Raw genomic sequence first — 6,155 nt, 5'->3', positions numbered from 1 at the left:
TCAACTACCAACACTACTGGACTCAACTACCAACACTACTGAACTCAACTACCAACACTACTGTACTGGACTCAACTACCAACACTACTGTACTGGATTCAACTACCAACACTGCTGTTCTGGATTCAACTTCCAAAACTACTGGACTCAACTACCAACACTACTGTACTGGACTCAACTACCAGCACTACTGTACTAGACTCAACTACCAACACTACTGTACTGGATTCAACTACCAACACTACTGTACTGGACTCAACTACCAACACTACTGTACTGAACTCAACTACCAACACTACTGTACTGGACTCAACTACCAACACTACTGTAAAGGACTCAACTACCAACACTACTGTACTGGACTCAACTACCAAAACTACTGTAATGGACTCAACTACCAACACTACTGTACTGAACTCAACTACCAACACTACTGGACTCAACTACCAACACTACTGTACAGGATTCAACTACCAACACTACTGTACAAGACTCAACTACCAACACTACTGTACTGGACTCAACTACCAACACTACTGTACTGGACTCAACTACCAACACTACTGTACTGAACTCAACTACCAACACTACTGTACTGGACTCAACTACCAACACTACTGTACTGAACTCAACTACCATCACTACTGTACTGAACTCAACTACCAGCACTACTGTACTGGACTCAACTACCATCACTTCTGGACTCAACTACCAAAACTACTGTAATGGACTCAACTACCAACACTACTGTACTGAACTCAACTACAAACACTACTGGACTCAACTACCAACACTACTGTACTGGATTCAACTACCAACACTACTGTACAAGACTCAACTACCAACACTACTGTACTGGACTCAACTACCAACACTACTGTACTGGACTCAACTACCAACACTACTGTACTGAACTCAACTACCAACACTACTGTACTGAACTCAACTACCAACACTACTGTACTGGACTCAAATACCAACACTACTGTACTGGACTCAACTACCAACACTACTGTACTGGACTCAACTACCAACACTACTGGACTCAACTACCAACACTACTGTACTGGATTCAACTACCAACACTACTGTACTGGACTCAACTACCAGCACTACTGTACTGGACTCAACTACCAACACTACAGGACTCAACTACCAACACTACTGGACTCAACTACCAACACTACTGGACTCAACTACCAACACTACTGAACTCAACTACCAACACTACTGTACTGGACTCAACTACCAACACTACTGTACTGGATTCAACTACCAACACTGCTGTTCTGGATTCAACTTCCAAAACTACTGGACTCAACTACCAACACTACTGTACTGGACTCAACTACCAGCACTACTGTACTAGACTCAACTACCAACACTACTGTACTGGATTCAACTACCAACACTACTGTACTGGACTCAACTACCAACACTACTGTACTGAACTCAACTACCAACACTACTGTACTGGACTCAACTACCAACACTACTGTAAAGGACTCAACTACCAACACTACTGTACTGGACTCAACTACCAAAACTACTGTAATGGACTCAACTACCAACACTACTGTACTGAACTCAACTACCAACACTACTGGACTCAACTACCAACACTACTGTACAGGATTCAACTACCAACACTACTGTACAAGACTCAACTACCAACACTACTGTACTGGACTCAACTACCAACACTACTGTACTGGACTCAACTACCAACACTACTGTACTGAACTCAACTACCAACACTACTGTACTGGACTCAACTACCAACACTACTGTACTGAACTCAACTACCAACACTACTGTACTGAACTCAACTACCAGCACTACTGTACTGGACTCAACTACCATCACTTCTGGACTCAACTACCAAAACTACTGTAATGGACTCAACTACCAACACTACTGTACTGAACTCAACTACAAACACTACTGGACTCAACTACCAACACTACTGTACTGGATTCAACTACCAACACTACTGTACAAGACTCAACTACCAACACTACTGTACTGGACTCAACTACCAACACTACTGTACTGGACTCAACTACCAACACTACTGTACTGAACTCAACTACCAACACTACTGTACTGAACTCAACTACCAACACTACTGTACTGAACTCAACTACCAGCACTACTGTACTGGACTCAACTACCATCACTTCTGGACTCAACTACCAACACTACTGTACTGGACTCAACTACCAACACTACTGTACTGGACTCAATTACCAACACTACTGTACTATACTCAACTACCAACAATACTGTACTGGATTCAACTACCAACACTACTGTACTGGATTCAACTACCAACACTACTGTACTGGACTCAACTACCATCACTTCTGGACTCAACCACCAACACTACTGTACTGGACTCAACTACCAACACTAATGTACTGGGCTCAATTACCAACACTACTGTACTGGACTCAACTACCAACAATAGTGTACTGGACTCAACTACCAACACTACTGTACTGGATTCAACTAACAACACTCCTGTACTGAACTCAACTACCAGCAGTACTGTACTGAACTCAACTACTAACACTACTGTACTGGATTCAACTACCAACACTACTGTACTGGATTCAACTACCAACACTACTGTACTGGACTCAACTACCATCACTTCTGGACTCAACTACCAACACTACTGTACTGGACTCAACTACCAACACTATTGTACTGGATTCAACTACCAACACTACTGTACAAGACTCAACTACCAACACTAGTTTACTGGACTCAACTACCAACACTACTGTACTGGACTCAACTACCAACACTACTGTACTGGACTCAACTACCAACACTACTGTACTGAACTCAACTACCAACACTACTGTACTGAACTCAACTACCAGCACTACTGTACTGGACTCAACTACCAACACTACTGTACTGGATTCAACTACCAACACTACTGTACTGGACTCAACTACCAACACTACTGTACTGGACTCAACTACCAGCACTAATGTACTGGGCTCAATTACCAACACTACTGTACTGGACTCAACTACCAACAATACTGTACTGGACTCAACTACCAACACTACTGTACTCAACTACCAACACTACTGTACAGGATTCAACTACCAACACTACTGTACTGGACTCAACTACCAACACTACTGTACTGGATTCAACTACCAACACTGCTGTTCTGGATTCAACTTCCAAAACTACTGGACTCAACTACCAACACTACTGTACTGGACTCAACTACCAGCACTACTGTACTAGACTCAACTACCAACACTACTGTACTGGATTCAACTACCAACACTACTGTACTGGACTCAACTACCAACACTACTGTACTGAACTCAACTACCAACACTACTGTACTGGACTCAACTACCAACACTACTGTAAAGGACTCAACTACCAACACTACTGTACTGGACTCAACTACCAAAACTACTGTAATGGACTCAACTACCAACACTACTGTACTGAACTCAACTACCAACACTACTGGACTCAACTACCAACACTACTGTACAGGATTCAACTACCAACACTACTGTACAAGACTCAACTACCAACACTACTGTACTGGACTCAACTACCAACACTACTGTACTGGACTCAACTACCAACACTACTGTACTGAACTCAACTACCAACACTACTGTACTGGACTCAACTACCAACACTACTGTACTGAACTCAACTACCAACACTACTGTACTGAACTCAACTACCAGCACTACTGTACTGGACTCAACTACCATCACTTCTGGACTCAACTACCAAAACTACTGTAATGGACTCAACTACCAACACTACTGTACTGAACTCAACTACAAACACTACTGGACTCAACTACCAACACTACTGTACTGGATTCAACTACCAACACTACTGTACAAGACTCAACTACCAACACTACTGTACTGGACTCAACTACCAACACTACTGTACTGGACTCAACTACCAACACTACTGTACTGAACTCAACTACCAACACTACTGTACTGAACTCAACTACCAACACTACTGTACTGGACTCAAATACCAACACTACTGTACTGGACTCAACTACCAACACTACTGTACTGGACTCAACTACCAACACTACTGGACTCAACTACCAACACTACTGTACTGGATTCAACTACCAACACTACTGTACTGGACTCAACTACCAGCACTACTGTACTGGACTCAACTACCAACACTACAGGACTCAACTACCAACACTACTGGACTCAACTACCAACACTACTGGACTCAACTACCAACACTACTGAACTCAACTACCAACACTACTGTACTGGACTCAACTACCAACACTACTGTACTGGATTCAACTACCAACACTGCTGTTCTGGATTCAACTTCCAAAACTACTGGACTCAACTACCAACACTACTGTACTGGACTCAACTACCAGCACTACTGTACTAGACTCAACTACCAACACTACTGTACTGGATTCAACTACCAACACTACTGTACTGGACTCAACTACCAACACTACTGTACTGAACTCAACTACCAACACTACTGTACTGGACTCAACTACCAACACTACTGTAAAGGACTCAACTACCAACACTACTGTACTGGACTCAACTACCAAAACTACTGTAATGGACTCAACTACCAACACTACTGTACTGAACTCAACTACCAACACTACTGGACTCAACTACCAACACTACTGTACAGGATTCAACTACCAACACTACTGTACAAGACTCAACTACCAACACTACTGTACTGGACTCAACTACCAACACTACTGTACTGGACTCAACTACCAACACTACTGTACTGAACTCAACTACCAACACTACTGTACTGGACTCAACTACCAACACTACTGTACTGAACTCAACTACCAACACTACTGTACTGAACTCAACTACCAGCACTACTGTACTGGACTCAACTACCATCACTTCTGGACTCAACTACCAAAACTACTGTAATGGACTCAACTACCAACACTACTGTACTGAACTCAACTACAAACACTACTGGACTCAACTACCAACACTACTGTACTGGATTCAACTACCAACACTACTGTACAAGACTCAACTACCAACACTACTGTACTGGACTCAACTACCAACACTACTGTACTGGACTCAACTACCAACACTACTGTACTGAACTCAACTACCAACACTACTGTACTGAACTCAACTACCAACACTACTGTACTGAACTCAACTACCAGCACTACTGTACTGGACTCAACTACCATCACTTCTGGACTCAACTACCAACACTACTGTACTGGACTCAACTACCAACACTACTGTACTGGACTCAATTACCAACACTACTGTACTATACTCAACTACCAACAATACTGTACTGGATTCAACTACCAACACTACTGTACTGGATTCAACTACCAACACTACTGTACTGGACTCAACTACCATCACTTCTTGACTCAACCACCAACACTACTGTACTGGACTCAACTACCAACAATACTGTACTGGACTCAACTACCAACACTACTGTACTGGATTCAACTAACAACACTCCTGTACTGAACTCAACTACCAGCAGTACTGTACTGAACTCAACTACTAACACTACTGTACTGGATTCAACTACCAACACTACTGTACTGGATTCAACTACCAACACTACTGTACTGGACTCAACTACCATCACTTCTGGACTCAACTACCAACACTACTGTACTGGACTCAACTACCAACACTATTGTACTGGATTCAACTACCAACACTACTGTACAAGACTCAACTACCAACACTAGTTTACTGGACTCAACTACCAACACTACTGTACTGGACTCAACTACCAACACTACTGTACTGAACTCAACTACCAACACTACTGTACTGAACTCAACTACCAGCACTACTGTACTGGACTCAACTACCAACACTACTGTACTGGATTCAACTACCAACACTACTGTACTGGACTCAACTACCAACACTACTGTACTGGACTCAACTACCAGCACTAATGTACTGGGCTCAATTACCAACACTACTGTACTGGACTCAACTACCAACAATACTGTACTGGACTCAACTACCAACACTACTGTACTGGATTCAACTAACAACACTCCTGTACTGAACTCAACTACCAGCAGTACTGTACTGAACTCAACTACTAAC

The sequence above is a fragment of the Oncorhynchus masou genome, chromosome 33 (genome assembly GCF_036934945.1).
Source record: "Oncorhynchus masou masou isolate Uvic2021 chromosome 33, UVic_Omas_1.1, whole genome shotgun sequence".
NCBI lineage: Eukaryota > Metazoa > Chordata > Actinopteri > Salmoniformes > Salmonidae > Oncorhynchus > Oncorhynchus masou.
Note: the sequence above shows the minus strand (reverse complement) of the source record.